General features: G+C 29.5%; 1 long non-coding RNA gene across 1 annotated transcript in view; it reads right to left on the reverse strand.

Moving 5' to 3' along the window:
• Positions 1 to 1,534: 1,534 nt before the first annotated feature.
• The window catches only part of LOC133666172 (uncharacterized), a 98,592-nt gene continuing 76,133 nt past the window's right edge, over positions 1,535 to 23,993 (reverse strand). Inside the window, exon 2 of the long non-coding RNA XR_009829922.1 lies at positions 1,535 to 2,254. This is a non-coding gene — a long non-coding RNA (uncharacterized LOC133666172). The remainder of the gene's footprint in view (positions 2,255 to 23,993) is intronic.

The raw sequence follows: 23,993 nt of genomic DNA on the forward strand, positions 1-23,993 counted from the left end.
GGGGAGGAGGGGCAGTGGATGCACGACCGAGTGACGAGCATTGTCGATGAAAACGAGATTAATTAGCGACGCGCCGCATTTTCTAGCCCCGGATCTAATTTCTGGAGGGGGCCGGACATTTTTGCCGGCCGATGTTGCTCGATTTCGTTCCGATTTCGAGACAGGAAGCGTGACTTGGAAGAAGAAAGATCGGAAGGAATGATAAAGAAAAGAATAGATGTTGAGAAGAAAGTGATGTATAATAATATGCGTGAAGAATATTTTGATTATAATCATATAAAATTGAACTTTTCAATGGGCCAATATGTTCTTTTTAATTTATTTATTATTATTTACAGACTGACTATTCAAACACTTTTAATATCACTTTTGTCTTAAAATAATCTTAATTCTGTATAATTAAAATTAAAAATAAAATATTCGCTTTTATAATTAGGAAATATATTTATGAAAACGTAATAAAAATTTATAACTCCGCATTATTAATATACAAGTTTCGACTTGTCCCATTTAAATGGGGAGAATAACGGGTAAAAGTGAAAAAAAAAAAGAAAAAAAGAAGGAAAAAAAAAAGAAAATCCAGCCACGTTAATGATAATACGGTTAGAATCGATCGAAACACAATACGAGAACGACTAATTGCCCGCAGACCCGTTCTTTTTTATTTTAATTCAACCTATTACGCGCACCAAGTTAAAAGAATCACCTCGTTAATTATAACTCGTTACGGTAACCGACTTTGTTGCTCGAGCTCCACGCGTTTATCCCAGCGGCGTACTGTCGCATTAATTCTTCAAAAATAATCCACGTTTTTGACATGAGACCAATTATGTGCACAACCGGGTTCGCGTAATTGGCGAAATCTCGCATTATCGGAAAAATGGAAGCATGTACACCTACACACAGACGGAACTATACGCGTAGGTATACATATGTTTTGTGTACATTACGTTCCATGTTGTATCTCGTTTAACAGGACTCGCTTTCGGTTCCATTTCAGAGTTTTGCTAGCTCTGTGCCGTTAAATCTGTAAAGGATCAAACGAAAATTCGTATTATGTGGAGTTTTTAATGAAAAATCGGAATTTTTTGGGGACGTAATTAGAGACCTTGAAAATTGCAAATATTTGTTTTTCACTTTTTGTAATTGTTTGGTTTCTTTTTAAATAGATTTATCGATTAATTGTTTGTAAAAGAAGTGTCAATTTTTATCTTTTTAGGAAAGTGAAAAAAATATTCTTTCATAAAACAATATTATACAATTAAAAATTAGTAAGAAAAGTATGTGATAAATCATCTAGAATATATTTACTTTTAGAAGCAGACGTAATATATTCTTAGAATTAAGAAAATTACCAAAAAATGTAACCGTGTAAAATAAAAATATAAATTTGAACAAAAATCTACCTATTAAAAATTTTATTTTATATCGGAGAAAATATAAGAAAGTAAAAATTTTTGCTCGAATTTTGTATTAGGGGAATATAATTGGACAGGAGATGGCACGTGAAAATTTTCCAGAAATTCCAATCGACTTTGTATCAGGAGAATATAATTGGACAAGAGGTTATTACACGAAATCCTTTTACTATTTCTGAAAACAAAAATTTTTATGTATTTATCTCTCTCTTATTTCTATACATATCTGTTGCATTCTATATTCTAATTTCTAATTTTAATTCTAAAGAAAACGATAATTTAAAATAAATTAAAATTATTCATTCCTCATATATTCGTTTATATTCGTATTGAAATATCGATAAATTCACAACATAAAAAATAAAGAGATAAACATTATCATTAATTTTACACAAACTATCTATTATTAAATCTAAAAGACTAAACAAACATTCTTCCATCCTATTAAAAAATAATCACGCGAATTTTTTCGTTCCACAATGAACGCATTCACGCACCGTACAACAACAATTACTATTTCTAATCGTTACAAAAAAAATCATCAGAAAAAAATGTCGCGACGAATATTCTCGAAAATGAAATATCATCCTCCACATCCAAAAACCAAGCGCAACACGCACGCGATATCATTGCCACACGTTCCAAGTGTTAACGATACGCGTGTCCACGCCAGGTAGACACAGAAGGGACACCTCATTCGAAACGGCCCTCGTCCGTCTCTGTTCCTCGTCGATCTCACTGTACAATGCCCTCCCGTCATTTTCTCGTGGTACACGTCCATGTCTCGCCGGGGGACGTCCGTTCGATCAACGATTCCGCCGATGTCCCTCGTGGTCCTGTCAAAACGAATGTAATCCATAAACGGAAAAAATTTGCGACGCATCCGCGCGGAACCGTCCGATTTCGATGGGGGCGGGCATGACCCAGGGGCGCTTCGATAAAAATCTGCCGCGGGATAAAAGGGAGCGCGATACTATCGCTTTCGTTCAATGTCGTTCACCGTATTTAATCAGTCGACGACGGGAATTTTTTTCTTTCTCTCTTTCTTTCCTTTCCCCTCCCCCCCCTTTTTTTTCTTTCGTTTCGAATCGAAACGCGCGCGTTTGAAGTTGAATAATTAACCGGGTAATGGAGATGGTGATTTCAATTCTGGAGTTAGATGGATTTTTGTTTGAAACGGAGATTCTTTTCTTTTTTTATGCGTGCGAAGGGTGTTGGTGAGATAAGTCGATATTTTCGGAGAAAATTTAGTGGTATTTCAATTTGTTTTACACGTAATAGTATACATAGATATTAAATGTAATAATATTTTTTAAATATTAGCTTTGAGTTCAAATTCTTTGTAGCATTCTTAGCCCGTTTTAAATTTTCTCAATATTTTTTCTCTTTTAAAAATTCGGAAAAATTTCGAGGCTAAACTAAGGGATTTTAACTAATTAAAAGATTCTTTTCAACGAATATCGTTAATATACATAAATTTATTATTATTTTGTGTTATATAAATGTGTTTTATAATTTTAGAGTGATATTTAATGGCATTTTATTTTAATAAATATTGGTCTCGTTCACAAAAACTTTCAGTAAGTAACGAGTAACTAGTTGGAAAATTGACATTAATGTGTTAACGACAAAGTATTTTCTCATTATCGGAAAAGTACGAAACATTAAAATATAATATTACATAATTATATTTAACAGATATTGCTGTCGACATATAAACATGTTAAGGAACAAATTTAATTGTATGCTGTTATCTTGAATCTGACTGACTAACTGTACATGTCTTCAAATTTATAACATATTACAAAGTATGTTATTAGTTATAATTAAAACTCATGTCTTGCACTTCAATTAAAATATCTATGATTGATAAGTTATGATACTTATCTATTTGGAACTTCATTTACTCTTTCCTCACTTTACTAATATTATAGTTACAAATATTTAATTTCATATTTACTAATAATTATTAATATTATTTAATTATTGTAAATAATATCATTTACAATATTTTAAACTATTTTTATAATTAATAATGAAGTTTATACCAAAAATAATAATTATTAAATGTATATTATAAAAATATATTAATATTTTAAAATTTAAAAGATTTTTTTATATTTTATTTTCCTTTTATATTTTCTTACAAAAGCATTCTTTTTTAGGAATTTTCTAGAAAATAAAAAAATTTTATTTAATTAATGAAAAATATATGTTGATAGAAGTAAAAATTGACGGATATATCTTTAATATATGACAGTTTTAATATATCATTAATAATTAATTAGGAAAAATTTAAACCACTATAACTCCAAACATAGTGATTTCCGGTTAATGAACGAACGATCATTAAAAATGTGGAATCTTATCCTTCAAAACGTTTTCTCATTTATTCTGATACGACTTCCGGTGTAAAGAAAAAGGTAATTTTTAATCAATTATTTCCATCTTATCCCTTATTCGGATTTCTCATTCGCAACTCATCTCACTGAATTATTCCAAACTCCAAACGCGATTCCTAGAAAAACATAGTATACGATTCCCAGAAAAAAATTTAATACGAGTTTCCAGGAAAAATATAAGTCGCGGGTCCGTTCATATTTCTCCAATGTCTTAAACAGCATGAATACTCGTATTTTAGCAACGGATTGAGATATCGAGATGAAACAAAAAGAGATTTTAATGACATGGTTTCTTCTAATTCCCGAATGAATTTTACTGAGAAAATTTTTAATTTTTTCCCCCTATTTTTTACAATTACAAAACCAAAGCAATTCAATAATCTGTTTCTATAATATAAAAGATACAATTTAACGGATACGTTTTATGATATATTTTTTTATCTATCTAATCTATGAATATTTGAACACTTTTTAATTAAATAAATTTACTTACGTAAAATAAGTTGAAGAGTTTACATTCATAATTCTTTATAGTTTCAATTTTCATTCATTAAAGATCGAATGGTCAACCGCGAATTAATCCCATAAAGACTAGAAGAGAGCAGACACGAGATTCCCTGTTATGGCTATCGTAATTTTTCGCCCGGAAGTCGCGCGAAACTTTGATCCACGTGGATTGCCGGGTCATGTTTTCAGGATCCAGTTTACTGGGGTAGAATGAATTACGCGACGGTGACACGTGTTTATTTAGCGTGGGTCACATGGGCGGGTAAGATGAATGGTTGCATTTGGGTGTAATTGTCTACGATGCACTTGTACTATGAAACGGAGCCGATTGTGTAAAATCACCGGGAATGACCTCGTATATAACAATCGATACGCTTTCCTTGAACTTGAATCTTGAACTTCGTATTTGAGGTACATAAATTTGTTTTGAAAGGGGAACTACTTCTTTTTTTTTTTTTAAAGAAATATTTCATCAATAGGTAAAGAAAATAAAATGTCAAATTGAATTTTGAATGTTTGCGACCTAAGTTTTTTTTAAGGAAGTTATACGATGCAATTTTGGATTTTTAAAAATGAAACGTGCGATTTTCTTTTAAATGAAATTCAATTTGCAATTTCAAGTGTTGCAATACATTAAACTAAATTATAAAAGATGAAAGAAAAATTATCAATAAATTAACGTTGCTAATTCAATTTGTAACTTGAAAAATTATTCTATGAAACGACGAAAGAATTTTTCAATTATGAAAAATTTCAATATATATATATTCACTTGCTTAAATCTACTTGCTTTTGTACTCATGATTATTTTCTCTCTTAAAAACTACTCAAAAATTTTAATTCATTTCTTGCGAGAAATATGTTCGTCTTGATACTTTTTACTTGACTATTTATCAATAAGTATACCAGCTATATGTTTAGAAATGCCAGTTGCCAGTCAGAGAAAGATTTAGAGAGAAAGAGAGAGAAGATAGATAGGATTGGGTGGGAATGCAATAGTTGTTTTCGAACATAGCTGGACAACATAGCTGGACCAGTCACGAACATAATGAATCTGTTCCAACACGGGACGATGCGGAGGATTGCTGGCAACCCATTGCTGGTACCGTTGCTGGCGCTCGTGTCCTCGAAAATCGCCTCCCCATCGAACCACGTTGTTTCACGATGTACAATGTTCTCGACAAAACGTGGAAGCTTGGTGACTAAATTATTGTTCAATGTATTATATCGGCTTTCAGCGAAGATGATCCATTGCTTGTATTCATATCCTAAAGATCGTTCTTTGAAAAAAATCTATTGTTAAAATAAGATATATTGCAAATTTTTCATAATTTTTACGAATTTTCCATTCATCGCAAGTGTGTTTACTTATTAACCATTAATAATGTGTTAAATTATTAACAAAAAAAATTTAAACTTTAATTTATAAACTTATTAATTAATAAACTTTAATTTTCGTTATATATATATATATTTATATATATATATATATTTATATACTATACTTAATAATAATTTAACTATTTCTTTTCTAAATATATTTGGTTTTATGTAATTCTTGATTTTACTTTTCATTTTCCTTTTTTATTAAATTTTACTTTACTTTAAATTTGTGAAAATTTATAAACAACTTATATAAAATTCTAAAAAATGTTTCTTCCGCTAGATTGATAAAATATTACACCATCCATAAATATAATTTATAACGTATAAGAAGGTTTATTCAATCAAATATAATTCTCCACAAGGCAAATAAGCAAGATCAAAATTTGAAGGAAAAAAGGAAGACGGAGAAAGAGGGAATAAAAAGAAGAATTGATCGAGTTCGAATCGCGCCTCATCGATAACTAAATTACGGCCATGATCTCCCCCGCTCCGTCGAAGCTCCGATAAAATTCCGCGACGCGACCGAGCGCAAGAAGGAAGCTGCCAACCGGAAGAGAAATGGGGCGTCGCGGTGGTGAAAAAATTCAGGCCATCGAACGGATAGGCCGGCGGCGACAGCTGAGAGAAAGAGAAGCCGAAAGAGAGCTTTACTTTCGTTCTCGTCCACCCGTGTAATTCGTCAAACACGCGTGCCACCAACCACCTCCGGCTTCGATGTCGTCGCTTTAAAACTAACTGCCATTTACCCCTCCCCCTCCGCCTCTCCACGGGCATAATGGCCGTGCCGCGGACAATGTAACCATGCTCACCGGTAGGATTTATTCAGATGCACCTCCGACCGACCCTCCCTCTCTCCCCCTCCCTCTCTGCAACGTAACCGTGGCCCTCTTCTGTTCTTCGAGCGGAGAGCCAAGGTGAGAAAGGGTGCTTTCACTTTTTACGATTTCGGTCTTGTTTTTAGGGGTGGTTGCGGTGCCGTGATTAAAGTGAAAAAGAAAATGGGTTCTTCGCTTTCTTTTTTTTTTTTTTTCAATTGGTTCACGATTGAGAGAAAGTTTTTATATTTTTATTTAGTATATTTTTTTGTTACGAGTTAATTATTAATTGCATTCGGATGATTGAAATTATTTTGAGAAAATTTAAACACGAAAGTAATGTAATTTTATTTTTTGATTGTTTAATTAGGATTTTACCCGTTAATATTTATATTATTATTAAGTATGTCCAAGTTTTTGTCCAATATTTTGTTTATTTTGTTTGTAATAGATTGTAAAAGATATTCAAGAGATTGAGAATAATGAACGTATCTTCATAAATATAATAGTAAAATGCTTTAAAATATATCTTTAAAAATATTTCACATTTTTAATAAAAATTATGTAATAAGTGAATTGATATTTAATATATTTTTTAGATACATTATTGAATATTATTATACATATATTAAAAATAAAATTCTATATTATAAAATTGAATGTTATATGTGTTACGACACTCGTAAAGATTAATTTCATTTATTATATCGTGTTATATCATTATTTATCTTATTCACGAAAAGCGAAAAATATAAAAAATTTCTACAGTATCACTCTCCCAATTATCAAAAATAAAATTTTACATAGAAAATTAAATGTAATATTATATACATTATAACGTTCATAAAGATTCCATTTATCCAGGAAAAATGCACAAATAAAACATTTTTAAAGTCCATAAAATATTTCTTTTATTAAATTATCAAATCCATTATATACCATTCATTTTTTTCTGTTAATATATCATTCAAATTTAACAATGTATCTCGTGATCGGTTCGTATCAGTCATCGAAAATGAGATTGAGCTCAACTCTTTGCATCTTCCAGCTGCATTTTGAGTGGTCACAAAGTCGAAAGATGCGTATTAAGTGAGGCATTGAAATTTCGAATGAGAGTGAAATCAAGATGTTAATTTATGTAGCAATCTCGATGAATCTAGAATTAAAAAAAAAAAAAGAAAGAAAGAGAGAGATTGGTCTTTTTCAGACAATTGTCAATTAAATTTTAGCGTTTTTTTGCATAGATTTTAAGAGTATTCTCATTTTTAAAATACCATTGAGTACTGAACAATTTCTTTTTTTTTTTTTGAAGAAATTCTTTCATTTTTCAGTGGTTATCAGACTGATAAATGTTTGCTAATTTTTTTCTCTCTTTTCTCGAAACTCTTGCAAAAATATAGTAGATTTTTAAAAAGTTCTTATATCTGACAAGTGACGGAAAGTCCGTGAATTCTTTTCTTTTTTCTAGCTGTCTCGTGAGCGATGCATCCTTTAGAATTGTTACGAAATAAAGTTTCTTATCTTCCTTTAGTTTTTATTAAGAGAAACATAAATTTTTCGAACGTTTATTTCCTTCATGATTTTTCATATTTTTTTGATTTATCGATTTTAATTTATTAGTCAAATTATCTTATCAATAAAATTATTATAATAAAAATAAATTTTTTTTGCATACCAGTAAATTGCAGCCTAATCAAAAATAAAAATGAGAAAAATGATCTCAATTTGTGTTATTATAAAAATATTGCAAATATAATTTTTACACATTTCTAAAAGAATTAGAAAAAATAATTTATTTCGTTATAATTTTATAATAGAAATAGAAATCATATGATAATAAATATTAAAGAAATCATATAATAATAATTATAAAAGTGAATATAATATTTTGATTTTTATATGTAATAATAAATTTCAAAGTTTAATAAATGAATCACAATCACATTCAATCAAGGATTAAAATCAAAATACATGAGATCTCCATTTTTTTCGTTTCTGTTAACTGTAGTTTCTTTATGGTTCTTTCCATACAATCCTATCCCTTCCCTCCCTTTAATCCTTTGTTAAAACAACGAAACCCAAGCCCTAAAAAAAAAAAAAGAATCTTTCTAATTCTTTATTTGCCTACTCCTATTTACAATGATTCATCAGTTAAGAATTTCAAAATCCTCAAAAATCTTTACTTTCAACGTTATATTTTTTCCTTTTTCTTCTTCTTTCTTTCTTTTTTTTTTCGTAGGAACAAATTTTCGATTATTCATTTTTTCTTTTCTCTTTTTTCACTCACGATCGCGCGAAATCTGTGCGAGACGACAATGCTCGCGCAACCACCCCCGGGGGTGGTAATTTCATAATTCAGCCGTCGCGGCCGAAATTATTCCGCGGACCATGGATAAATTACGTCGCGAGGAATCACGTCGGCGCACGCGCCACGTTACGCAAACATTTGCTATCGGCTTAATATCGCATCGAAAATGTCTGATGAATGGACCGAGCAGCGGGTCGAGCCGGACGCGCTCGTGAAAATCCGCCTTTTCTTCTTGCCTCGAATTTCGTATCGTCGAATGGCCGGTTTTTTCCACGAATATTCCTAGTTTCGCCAAACTGAATTGTATCATTCGATTTTGGAATTGTTTCGCAAAAGAACTTTGGCAAACTACCGCGAATATTTGTTTGAAATTTTCCAAATCTGTAGATAAATCGTCCGTAGAGTGATATAGGAATAATTTTTCGTGTTCATTCGAGCGAGAAAGAACTTCCGTCAAAATATTAAAATGCAACTCTTGAACATTACGATACTTTTATTTATTATTTCATTCTTATAACTTTTAATGCTCTAAAATCTACTTCAATTTGTAATTAATCTTGTTTTGTCTTTAATTTCATTTCTTTCGATTTTGATTTAAGTATATAAATTTTATTTAAGCGTTACATCAGAAATGATTATGGACTAAAGAATATTTAGACATGAAAAGTAAAATTGGAAGAAAAATCATATAGTCATTTTTAATTTTGATATCATTATTAAAAATGTTCGTAAAAAATAATAATAAATAATAAATAAATAATAAATATATATATTTCAAAGAAATATATCTTTATAAGAACATCGCAAAAGAAGTCTGTTTTTATTATAAATTTTATTAAAAAAACATTTTTTCCTCCTATCCTTGAAAAATTTGATTCTGAAAGTATTTAAAAAATTAAAAAGAAAAAAAACGAAGAACCTAGAGAGAACGATAGAATTCGCACAAGAATATATTTCTGTCTGAATAACAAACGAAAAAAAAAAAGAAAAAAGTAAAAATTTTTCTCTCTACTAAAAAAATTCGATCAAAATGAAGAAATTTAAAAAAGAGTAGAAACAGCGAAATGATACTAAAGAAGGAAAGGAAACTTAGCCAGTTACTATTATTGAACGTTATCGATTAATCGGTCGGGATGCACCGGCGTCCGCCGAAAATTAATATTCCAGGTGATAAATAATGCGGGTGGAAACCGCGTGAGCGCAACGCAAACGTCGCGCATTAATAACGCATCGAGAACGTTTCGCGTCGTCCAGATAACAGAAGCTTTATTTCAATTACCGCCGCGATTACCGACCGACTTTCCACCCCTGTTAATCTTCCCCTGATTTTTCAACGTTCTGCGAGTTTTAATTTTTCTTACCGCGCCATCATTTTTCCGGCGTTTTTAACCTTTTCAGAAGATACGTATCGTTATGTCACGTGTTGAATTTACCATCGCTGTTTATAAAAGATTATACCGTGTGAAACATTCAAAATTAAAAATTTCAATAAAAATTGCAGAATTTCGAGTGGGATATTTACTTATCTAATTTAATGTCCATAGATGTTTTTTCATGTAAACACCCAGATTAGTTTCCTCTTTATATGAATTAGAGAGATATTTTTATTATCTGTACACCTTTGGTAATATCAAAGGTTAAATTTTTAATGGTTAAATCATTTAAATTTTTTTAATTCGGTAAGAAAGGATGATCATAGAAAGTATGTAATTATTTTTCAATGGAGAAAAATAATGCATGTATTTTTGTTTCTTTTATGCTTGCATTAAAGGAAATTTAAATATATTTATATATTTATGTGTGCCAATATTTTTTAAAAGGTTAATAAATTTTTTTTTATATATATAAATATCTCTTTAAATAATACAAATATTGTACAAATGAATAATAATTTCAAAAAGTGATAGTGTACACCATACAACTGTACCTACAGAAAATCAATAATATTTGCAGAATATTTTTATTACCAAAGTATTCTTTGAAATTGATCAACTATTAACAAACTATTAGCAATGAAAAAACTTTTAACAAAATTTTTCTTCTCTTCCGGATAACAAGAACTCTCATTTCACTTTTTTTACGACGTTAATCATTTCCCTAACACTAATCTCATTTCATCCTTTTATTTCTCTTTTCAGAGCATATATCTACGGTCAATGTCCTGAAAACACGAAACTCCCGTGACGATCGATGGGCGAAAGTAAACGCCTCGAGAGGGTCATGGTCGACCTTGATGGTGTTTCGTGGCACCTGTCACTTCGACGTGTCTCTTTTCAGGGGAAAATTCGGGACAGCCACGCGATCCGCTCGTTTTTTCGCCCGATAGTCGCCACGCGTCCACTTTTTATCCTTGCAAATCCGTTTTGCACCACGTCGAGGATGATCGATGAACAACGTCGTTTATTAGACCGTTCGATGGATTCGGTTCACGCTCTTTCTCGATCGGTTCGCGCAAGTGTAACATCGTTGTCACGTTCCAGCGTGTATGGTACTTTATTGAATATTTTTCTTTTTTCTTTTTTTTTTTTTTTTCCAATGAATTTTGCGACGAAATCTACCGTATCTTGTTTGATATTATCTTTTGCGTGGAAATTATGTGATTTAAAATTGCGATGTTTGAAAAAGATAAATCTATTAATTATAATTGATACAGTGAAATTTGAGATTATAATCATTTTTTTTACCCACTATATTTAAATGTAAAATTCTAATTTTAGTATTGAAATTAATTTACATTAATAGCAATATGAATTATTTTTCGATAGATTTTCGATGAAAGAGCATTTCGAAATAATGAAATTGTAGTTTAATATTTTTTAAATTCTTGGATTTTATGGAACTCGTTAATGAGATTAAATTTTTGATCGGCAATATAAATGAATAAGGGTTGACAGTAATATTGTGAGAAAAGGACACTTTTATTATTAGTGTTTAATTGATAAAATATAAAAGAAGGAAGAGGGAGAAATTCCTTTTTTAATTTAAAAAATCATCTATTTTAAAAGAATTATAATACAATATACTTTATTGAGGATTAATAAATTTATCAATTGATGGACCTCCAGAAAAATTTCTTTTCTATTATCATTTACTATTATTAAAATAAATAGATATATTTTTTTTTTGTAAAATAATGAATTTTAAGAATATTTTTACTGGAGATACAAATAGATTCGATCTATTATTTCCTTTAACAAAATTGTTAAGAGTTGAATAGAATTATCGCTACCACTAGAAAAGAGAAAACACGATCATTATATGGCGTTAAATCGAAGCTCTAATTAAATACATTCATCAAAAATTCAACTAACGATAAATTGAATCACGAAATAGTTCATAAAACACGAATTTTGTCTGAACACGAGCTCAAGTAAAATGACCATCGTAAAACAAGCATTCAGAATGAAATTAAACGCTTATATTTAACCTTCGTGTAATTTAGAATAATACATAATAGAGTTCAACCATCATGATATTTAATTAGTCATACAATTTCCAGAAATTTAAAGCGTGGTTAATAAATCAGCCTATTCGGAACATTTGTGTCATATTATATAATTAAGAGAATCGTTACGGAGGAAACGGTTTTTCACGGATGGTAGAGCCGGGTAAAAATTTTAAGCTTCCCTCTTTTTTATCTTTAAATGACCTGCCACACTTTTTTCCAACCCCTGACGCGATAACCGTCGAGACGCGTACAATAAACCGCAATAAATGCTGATTTGAGATTAGTGGAAATTGTAAATGGACCTATAGTGTTATCGTCGAAGCCTGAATTGCAACGAGAGGAACGATTCGAAAGTAAAAATGAATCGAATTTGTATAAGTAACTAGGGTACGTATATTTAAGTGAATATTTCTATGTATTTTTATTATAAAGTTTCATGAGAGATTTGAATTTAATAAAAAGTATATTATCCATTGATTGTAATAAAAATATTAAAATTACTTTATTAATTTTGACGATTAATCGTATAAAATATTCTTATAGCTTTTTCACGTTGAGCATTCATTTCTTAGATATTTTTGTCATTATTTTCTAAATATATTTCCCAATAATTATTTTTTGATATTAAAGTTTATAGTTTGGAATATTTTATCGCTTGTGGTCTTCTGGTCATAGATTTTGCACAAAATAGAGACATAATATAATATCGTTCGTGGCCTGCAAACATTTATTATTAATTTCAAAAGTTAAAAATTTTTCTTGTATAAATATATTTTTATAATAGACTTTTTTTTAAATATTTAGATTTATTGATATTATATCTATCAATATTGAAAATTTCAAATATTAATATTATACATTCAACAATTTCTGAAAGATCTGCGTTAATAACATTTACAATTTCATTTATTTTATCAATTATTAATTATAAATTACAATTATTAATAAAAATTATAAATATCGATTTTATAAAAATCACGATTTTGGAAAATAGAACATTTTTTTTCAAAAAGCTTTTTCTAATTTCTAATTTTGCAAATAATTATCCAGCTCCAACAAAGAATAACGAGAATTCAATAGGAAATTTTATCTTCTGAACTTTTTTCAAAATATTTCTCATAATTAAACACATGGATATTCGCGTATAAAGCATAATTCCAACAATAATCCATCCATTTCTACATTTTAACTATTATGCAGCTTTAATTATACATTTCTCTTCTCACGAAATTTTCTTGATTAAACAACATTTCCATATTTTGCGCATACACAATATAATATACAACGAATAACCTTAACGCTCGTTAGAAAGATCAGAAGAACTAAGATTAATACGCAAGAACCAATAATCAACCCCCTATCTCTGCATCCTTTCCTCAATCCACGGTACAATCGTGTTACACCTGGCATATATCTAGACTATATTATACAGGTTTATTATACATATAGACGCGTTCTATGTACACGTCTAGCTATGTGCCCGATGGCCTCGGGTTTATTGCGACGAGCGTTATCGCGGCCAGACGGAACGAACATCTCGCAGCAAGTGGGCAGTAACGTTTGACGAGCGGTCTAACCCTTTAATTGAGTGCAGTTTTACGATTTCAGACGTCGTTTCGGACAAAGGAGTCAAGAATTCTGGTACTTTATGCGCCACGCCGGAATAATTTCGGCCGGCTACCAGGAATAAATTTAATCCACCGCCTCGTTTTCGTCCATCGATCGCCAGTAATGGACTCTCTTATGTTGTTTCTTGTTAATTTAGCCGAGAGGCTAGTGCCGCGATCATCGATCCATTCCAGGGATTAGAACTGTGCCACTTCTCCAATTTTCTAATTTGACGCTGTAATTCAAGCCTTGTTATTAGCGAGTTCTTATTTCGCGTTGATTGTAAATTGATTCCGGATAATATAAATTAATTTGGAAACAACGAAGAATTAATTATTACCAATATCATATTTTTTTATCAATTGCTTGATTTATAGAAGACAGAGCATGTTTGGAATTATTTTCTATTACACGAGATCTTTCTGATGAAATGATTTTTCGCCATTTTTGTTTCTTTTTATACCTACACGTTATCCACGAGAAAAATCTGTAGATAATTAATTGGCTCATGAAAAAAATTTGCATTAATTACTGATCAACCTTGGTTGTATATCATCGTTCCATTAATGTTGAAGAACTACCATTTCCTAATTGATATAACGAATAATTAATAAATCCAATCACATGTTACAAAAACCTGTTCTGTAAAAATCATTACCCGTATTTTTAAATCTCCATATGAATATATTCATAGAAAAATTGAAGAACAAGGTTTTTATCCTTATTAAAAAATTTCTTATTTTTCCTCCAACAAATTTAATCAAGTTATCGTTATTTAATTCGATTTAAGCTGGTAGTTTTTTTCAAAAATTTGCAACGTTAATACATAAGATACACATATAATCTTCGAGCACCGGAGTACAAAGCGTCCAAAGATCATCGACGTTCCTCGAATAATTTTCGTCCACACGCGTGACCGCTCGAGAGGATAGGAAATCTCTAAAAAGAAAGCCGAGAGGAAGGAGAAAACGGAGAAAGGGGAAGATCTTCGACCCGTACGCACGCATACACCCAACCAACCCCCATCTCATTCCCGATGCTCTCCTTTCCTCGCCCGTGCCATCATCTCTACCCCGAAACTTCGTTCTCCATATTCTCCCTCTCGTTCCCTCTCACCCTCATCTCCTTTCCTTCGATTCTCTCCCGAATGAAGGGTGCTTCGTCACTGTCGAGTATGTATCGCGTCTCTCTTTCGAGCACGTGTACCTCGCCTTCTTTTCCCGCGTTTGCCACACCGCCTCCTTCTTCGCCGTGTCCTTCCTTCCTCCTCTCTTTTCCCTCCGTTTTATTCCCACCATTTTCGATGTGGCCGTCTCGTCGTATCCACTCGCGAGACACCCCCTTCCTTTTTTTCCTCTTCCTTTCCCTTTTCCCACCATTCCTCTCCCTTTCTCCCTCTTCCTCTTCCGTTTCACTTTATCCCCTTCTCTGCCGGGCGCACATACACAGACATACAGCACGACGTCCCGTTTTACTTCATTAGGGGATATGAGTTTTTCCACCCTCGTCGCACGACGAGCTAGGGTGTCTCCCTCGCACCAACCGCCCCCTCGTCACGGGGCGAATCTCAAGATAGAACGACGGGGTTGGCTTCGTCTTTGTCGACGAAGGACAAGGCGCGACGGATGGCTGATGGACAGAGTATCTTTTTTTATTTCGTTTCTTCTCTTTTTTTTTTTTTTGAAAATCTCTTTTATCGTTAATTGAGGATTGCTTTTCCTGTAAATCGATCTTTGCGAGCGAGTGTGGCGATCGTGGGATTCTAGTGGGTGGTATTTTAATTGGTATTATGGAAAATTGAAGAGGGAACTCTTGTCATATTCGATATATAATGTAATACTTTTAATTTATTAATTAATTAATGTAAGTAAACGCATTATATTTTCTTCGGTAAAATATTTATGCAAATTTTGGTATGTCGCGTCTTTTTTTTTATGTAAATTTTTATTAAAAATGTTTTTCCATTGTTATTAATTGGTAGAAAATAATTTTTTTCACGGTCTCTAGAAAAATGGGTTACGAAGGGATTAACGTTGATACGACCGTGATTTTATTGGAATTTTTAACACGAAATTTTTAAAGTTTTATTACAATATTATTTATTTTACATCGTTCTAAAAAATCATTAATTAATTTATATTATTGTAAAGAATAAGGGGATTAAAAATGATTAATAAAACATAAATTTTTTAAAAGACATCATCGAAATTTGTAAGATTATTCCATTTCTAATCAAATCTTCCTTTCTTTTTTTTTTCCTTCTTTTGATAAAGATTTATTAAACAGATACTTGAACAACAACGTTTGATAGATGATTATAATTAAAGCAATATTATAATAAAAATAATTAAAACCCACGAATAACAACTTCGATGATTCTAATAATTATCTGTTAATAATATTCAATCGATAAATTGATTATTAATATTACTCTCGTTAAATCGTTCGATTTTTCTCGAATAAATTCTCAACAATTCTTTTTGAGATGTCATTTGAAAAATCATTCCATTTTTCAAATTATATTTAATTTCGATAAAGCGTACGAATAGCTACATCTTCGATATTATATTTCTGAAAAGGGCGATACTTTATGGACGCGCGTAATTGCGTAAAATGCGAATGGTAAACGGCGAGAATTAATGCAGAATGCGGTTAAAATGCGCGCCAGTGATATATAAGCTTTTTAAATCTTACCGTTCGGAATATTTAAACGCGCGATATTTAAAAGCGACGCGGGTCGTGCATCACCTGAATCCTGGAGGATACGAGCGCGCTTAACGCTGCCCCGGTTGATAATGGTAATCGGTCCCGTATACCCCGAACGAAAACGAAAATTTAAATAAACAACCTCGTTTTTTATCAAACGTTGAAATTACATCGCGTGAAATGCGCCGCATTTAAAAACCTACGAGTTGCGCGGATTATTATTATTTAAATTTTGATCAATGTAGGCGGGATTAATCCTCGAGGTAAAAAAAAAAAAAAAAAAAATTACAGAAAAATTTCAGACAACGAAATTTTTCATTTTCGACGTGAAAGTGAATTTTGCCTTTTAGAATGGAAAAATTTTTTAGGTTAAGGCTAAATATTTTGCGATAACGCATCGAGGAAAAGTGATTTCCTTTTCAATTATAGAGAATTGAAATAGAACAAAGATGAAAATATAAAATTCTTTAAATTTCTTATAAAAAATTGATATGAAACTAAAAATATATAATTAATTTATCAAAATAAATGGAAAAATAAGAAAGAAATTATTTAAATTATAAATTTTATATTATATATCGCCGTAAATTAATAGGTATATGTAAAATCACGTGGTTCAACTTGATTTGTAGGTGTCACCTTGAGGAGATCTCCTTGAAATCCAGCTAGTTACCTTAAATGTATTATAATGTATTTTTCAGTCTATATGGTGACAAGGAGAATTCAAGCTTTCAAGGAGAGTTCGATGATCCATGGTAAAGAGTTATTCAAGGTTATGTATGTAAAGTAAAATGATTTCGAAAGTATAGCTGTTCGACGAGGTGAAGGTTGAAAGTTTGAGAACCTATTATAAGGAATGATAATAGGTAATGATTCTTTGAGATTATACTATTGGATCTTATGATCACCTGTAGTCAGGTTCTTGAACTCGTTTCGAGAACCGGTTAATGCATGAGAGACTAAAAAACGCAGGATGTTTTATTTAAAGGAAGAAGGTTGATTTTTATATGTTTCAAGAAATTTTTCATTTTGTAAAAATTATCTTGTATAGCTAAGGATATAATCTAGAACGTTATATGCTTGTTGATAAAATTTTAATAAAATTTGATAAAATTTAAATTGTTTATCTGAATTTACATATATATGTGTGCATACCTTTATATGGAAAGAGGAATTAATTGTAAAAATAAAAGAAACATTTTATATTTTATCTCAAGCAAAATAATGTTGAATAATATTAGAATTAATGATTGATTGAAAAATTTGGTTATATCTATTATTGTAGTATTGTATGTATGATTTGAAATTATATAAATCTTGAGTTATAAAATATAATACTAGATATAATATTTAATATTAAAATATAAATTTTGTAAATCACATATTACATTATATTTGTTTTTTATCTCAATCTCATTTTTAATTTAAAACAATTTATATTTTTTTCAAATGTTTTACACTTTCCAATCATATCAATTTTATAATAATTATAATTTCTATTAAATTTAACAATCTTTATAATATTTCTATATCATCATCGTAGATCATCAGCAGAGAAGAGATCAACGAATCATATTAACCAATTCAAAATCAATTAATTCGATTCATTCTCAAAAGCTAACTGTTTCATTAGATGAAAAAAAAAAAAAAGAAAGGAAATAATCGATCGAGCTGCTGGTCACGAATTTATTTAAAAACGCAGACTAGTATTTATCTTCGGGATTTCAATATTCCTTTCGTTTTCATTCCCCTCTTATTCTCTCTCTTTTTTTTTCAAATACACGAATGCACTCTTGCTCAAATATTGTTTTACTACATTCACAAAGTCGAAGTCAAATATTCTATTACGGTTCGAGCTCGATTATCCGGATATCGAACATCCAATTATCCGTATACTTTTTGATCGATATATTTTGGTTATTGAAGTAGTCAGTTATAGTCGATATAACTGAGAATTTATAATATAATACATAAAAATATAAACAATATTTTTGTACATTTTTTTAATATTTATCAATTAATGAAAATATAGAAAATATAGATGAATTAAGAAGATCGATAATAAAATTTCGATAATAAAAATCCTCAGTTTGTAAAAAAATTACGTGTAAATGTTTAAAAAAATAGAAGAAGTTGTATATTTGTTATCTTCTTTCAACGAAATCAAATTATATTTGATCCATGTTTTTGATTTATATGTGATATTTAATATCTACGATTCAATACATGAGCCAATAGTGATGGCCGCTTTTTGATTTGAAGCTTAAAGTGCGAATACGTTTGAGAATAAATGTTTCAAAGATTTGTTTTTTATTGGTTTTTACTCATTTTAAAAATGAACTTTCGAAAGCAGTTCTCAAAAGTATTATATTTTCATTCTTATATCAATTTCGAATAAGATCGATCTTATTAATTTCGTAATAAATTTGATTTGTCAATTTTTACGAAATCTTCAAATCCGTTGCCACGTTTACTTTCCTCTTGTCACAACGAGAGCGAAAGGGAAACAAAAGTGACGAAAGAGGGTGGAGAAGAGACGAGAGGAAGAAAAAAATACCAGTTGTGTTGTCCTGGGTTTTGCAGGGTGCAGTTTCACTTTGGTCAAATATTTTTCGGTTTTTCGTTCGCGGTGCACGATGCGCAGGGTTGAAGGGCCACGGTCAAGGGGTGGTCGAAGGGGTGGATTACCGCTGAGTAGTACACGATGTTTCGAGCTGCGCAATTTGACCGAATAGAGACGCGTTACGTGATTTTTTTTTTTTATAAAAAAGAGAAAGTTCTAACTGTTTCATTGCTCCAAGTAACATTTAAATGGACACTTATTTTCTTTTTTAAATTCCTCACGTGGAATCTGGTAAATAGCCGTTTTATGTTATTTTTCTGAGAGTATGCTTTTTTAAACTTGTTTTGATCTCTTCTTTTTTCATCGATCTTTTTCTCCTTTCCTTTTTAATTTAAAATGGAATGGTAGTATCTTTTGATGTTTTGTCGAGAAAGAGAAAGAGGGATGAAAGTAATCGTTTGGGAATATTTTTTTTTATTACAATAATACTTTCTAACAGTAATATTCGATTTTAATTCTTTTCCTCTTTTTTTTTCAGTTTAAACTTCGAATTTAAAAAATTTATAATTTTTCGTCTTGTAACATTTAATGTGATTAATGTAACTCAACAATGTATGAATAAAATAAGAAAAATAAATCATCATTAAATACATGATGATACAAATATTTAAATATTCCAAAACAATTTTATATTGAAAACAATTTAAAAAAAAAATAAATTTTTTAAAATAATAATATTTTTTCAAGAAAAATATTGAAAGAAAATTCACGTGCTTTTAAAAATTATTTCTCTGTATAAAAATAGCGCTTTTTTCGTTGGAATTAGGCTTTTTATAAAAGATAATTGGCATAGTAAAACTTTCAATGAATATAGGTGTATTCTATTATAGATATATATAAAATAGTATAAAACACATATATTGAACACAATAAATGTATTCATAAATTTGAGAGTAAAATGGTTCTGTATTCTAAATACATAAACTCACACACGAGAGAGGGTACATGACCCGCACGTACAATTTTGCAGTTAGAATATATTGAAGAGAATAATTCATTCACCAATAGCAGCGCTTTCGAAATAGCGGTTTGCTGAGCTTTGTCCATTGTATTTTCTGTCATCGATTTTTGTATCTATTCGAATTTATCTTGATAAAAAGTTATGATTACGAGGTCTTAAAATTTTTCGTTCTTAAAACTTTGAATTAATAACGCTTGTGAATTAATAACATTTTAAAAATAATGGCAAATAAGTACTTTTTTATATAATGCAAAAAGACAATGAATAAAATATGGGATTGTTACAAAAAAAAAATGTAAAATATATCAGAAATCTCAGATATTTTAAAAATTAATTCTAGTTATTCTGGAAAATATATTAAAAGAGGTAAAATTTAAATCTAATTACTTTAAAAATAAATCGCAATTATTTTAAAAAAATAACTTTAAAAAACGTACGAGAATCAATATTAAAAATTAAACATTATGAATACAAAAATCATAATAATATAATAAAATTACATTATTCGAAAAGAATAAATTTCACAATTTTAAATAATAAATATTATTTATTTAATTAATATTGCATTAGGAATGTTAAAAATTCAAAGATTATAAAATAAATAATTTTCCATAATTAAAAATTCAAATTTAATTCTTTTTTTTTTTAAGGAAAATGAAATTTACATTCAAAACTTTTATTGAAAATTTATTTCTGTTTTTAAAATTTTTTTTCCTTCGATAATTCGTTTAATGTTTGTAAAAGAAAAAAAAAAGCAAGAGTAACTATATCGAGAATATATTTTCCTCTCTGATCTTTACATACATATATAAAATTATAATAATCATATTAAACGTATGTTTATATAATAAATTTTCATGCAATTAAAAAACAACGAAGAATTAAAAAATTCCATCCCTCTAAAAATATAGCTTCTACATTTCTCTTGCTATTAAGCGTACATGTATGGTTACTTTTCTCCTCTACATTGATTATCACACCACTGTATAACACGCATATAAATTAAAGATACGCACATATATCTGCAATGGCATAATTGCATTTACATGCAACACTCCGAAATGGATCCGCGAATACACACGCATATCATACATGCACAGACACGATTCAGACGGAATGATGAGTGTATGTAGATGCACTCTATCTGTAGATTGATAGGTATGTATATACCGGTAGATATGTACATTTACGTAATCGGATCCACATTGTACATGTGATTCGAAGCAAACGTGTGTACACAACACGACATTGCGGTGATGTACGATCGTTTCTTATATAGTTTTCAAGGATTTCTCATGACATATATTATTATAATAGCTCATCGTTAATATTTTCTTACGAGGATAAAGGGTAAAAGACGTGATAATTAATTCAGATTAACAAGTGAACATTTACTGAGAATTTCGTATGAATGCGAATGAATATCTATTATATAAAGATCACAGGAGATAAATTATATTTCGTACAGAAGAATATTTTTAAAATTTAATACGTTGTAAACTAAATGTGTCGAAATTGTTTTTTTTTCATTCAGTTTTGGAATTAAACGTGTATTTTTTCCATTCTTTTAGATATGATACATAAAGAGTGAAATGTTACACAGTGTTAATCTTTTTGCAATGAATCCCGTTAAATAAATTTTATATTTTAAATTATATAATTGTTAAATTTTATTAACTATGAAAAATTGAAAATATAATATTTTTTGTGTCTGTTAAAACTTTTAAAAATTTCAACGATGAAAGAATATCTAATTACTTTTTAAGCGAATCTTCTTGTAATTTTATAAACTTTATAAATTTTTATCAACTTTAACATTTCTAATTCATTTAAAATTAATCAATATTTTGATTCTTATTTGTAAGAATGTTTAATTCATACCATAATATTATAACTTTTTCAGATTTCTAAATTCAGATTTTTTAAATCATTTAAATAAAATTCCATTCATATAAAAAAATAAATTTATATCAAAACAATATTTACAAAATAAATTTCAAAATTCCAAAATAAATCTAATAAATAGAATAAATTCTTATATTGTTGTATCAAGATGCAAAAAATATATAATATATAATATATAATCCATTACAAAATTCTAGATTGTTATATTTGAAAAAATTAACTTGCTTCAAGAAAAGAATATAGTGCTATAATATTTTCATAATTATATAATTTTTCAAAATCTTTGAAATCTTTAAGTAGGATTTACAATTAGATGGAATCGTTACGTATACATATATTAAACAAATACTTACAACTTTATATTTCTCTTTTAACAAAACAAATTATCACGAAGCTAATTGAAATTCTTCCGTATTATCACAGATATCAAAAACGGATAATCACACTGGGATCTATAGCGAAAGCTCTTTTCATGTGGAAACACAAACCATCGATTTAAAGAACAAAGAACGATCGAACGCTTCGCGCGCAATTCTATTCCTATTACGTGCAACTGCAATCGCATAATGGAACCGCGACAGACGCGAATTCGGAAAATTCGAATTTTCGAAAATACATCAATTGAACGGGTAGAGGTTTCCAATTCGTTGCACACCGAAATAGAACTATTTTCTATGGCCCTCTAGCAAACGCCGAATACCTGCACCATCTGTGTATGTAATTACGGTATTTGACTTCGATACAGTTGAAATTCCATTTATTTGGATCTGTGGTTTATATGATAGAAGTTCATTGATTTTCCCCGCTGTCTGTGATTTTTATCTGTGTTTAATATGATCATGCAGCAGGTGGAAGAGTCACAGGTAAATTTTTGTGGATGTTGAATGGATAGATACGTAACATGATATAATACATATGTATAATATATTTTTACATTATTTTTGTTACGAATATTTATAGGAAATTTCCATTCAACTATTAAAAACTTCGATGAAAATTAATAATTTTTGTTTGTTCACTGATAAAATTTAAAATAAAGTTATAATAGATTGGATATTTTTTAACTTTTCCGATGAAATTAAATGTTATGAACTAATTTTAGTGACTAATTAACGATGTATAATACTCGTGAACAGATAAAGAAAGAAGATTGTATAAATCAATTTTATGTTGCAACATTTTCACTTATCTTTAATTATTTTGAGATTGACGTGATTAAAAAATAAATCAGGATTTCCTCGCATAATTAAAGATATATTATCAACGAAATTTTACAAGTAAAAAACTAAAAATAACTAAAGTTATAAATAATAAAACGAACGAAGTTTTATAAGTAAATTTTAAAATTTATAATAAACAATAATAATGTAAAAATAATAAAATTGTAATCTATCAAATTATTTGTATTATTAATTGATAGATTATTGTACAAGAGGTTCAAGAATTATTTTTGGAATAAAGATTCAACTCTTTATTTATTAAGAAAACAAAATGATAGAAATATTATACTCAATATATAAGTGTATAATATTTCTAATTAATAATTTTTTATTAAATTTTACAGTTTCATTCACATGCTGTTCCCATAAATTTGCCCACAAAGTGTTCAACATACTTATGAGCAGTGGTGTAAATGGAGTATTGAGCTTTCAAGAGGATTGGACAATCTCTAAAACATGGAAGGATGAAAGTAGCTCGGAGATAAAATTATTCATGATAAATCTTCAGAATTTTCCAAGTTCGAATTGTCGTGAGTATAATCTGTTAGGGACAAGGAAGAAGGGGCTGATCACCCTTCAGATTAAACTGATACCGGATAGATCGATGATACTTTTTGTTTCGATAAAGTCGAAAGTTTTGGAAAGATTATTATTAACTTTTGCATTTGTAATAATTCTAATGAAAT

Source organism: Apis cerana, linkage group LG5 (assembly GCF_029169275.1).
Source record: "Apis cerana isolate GH-2021 linkage group LG5, AcerK_1.0, whole genome shotgun sequence".
Taxonomy (NCBI): Eukaryota; Metazoa; Arthropoda; class Insecta; order Hymenoptera; family Apidae; genus Apis; species Apis cerana.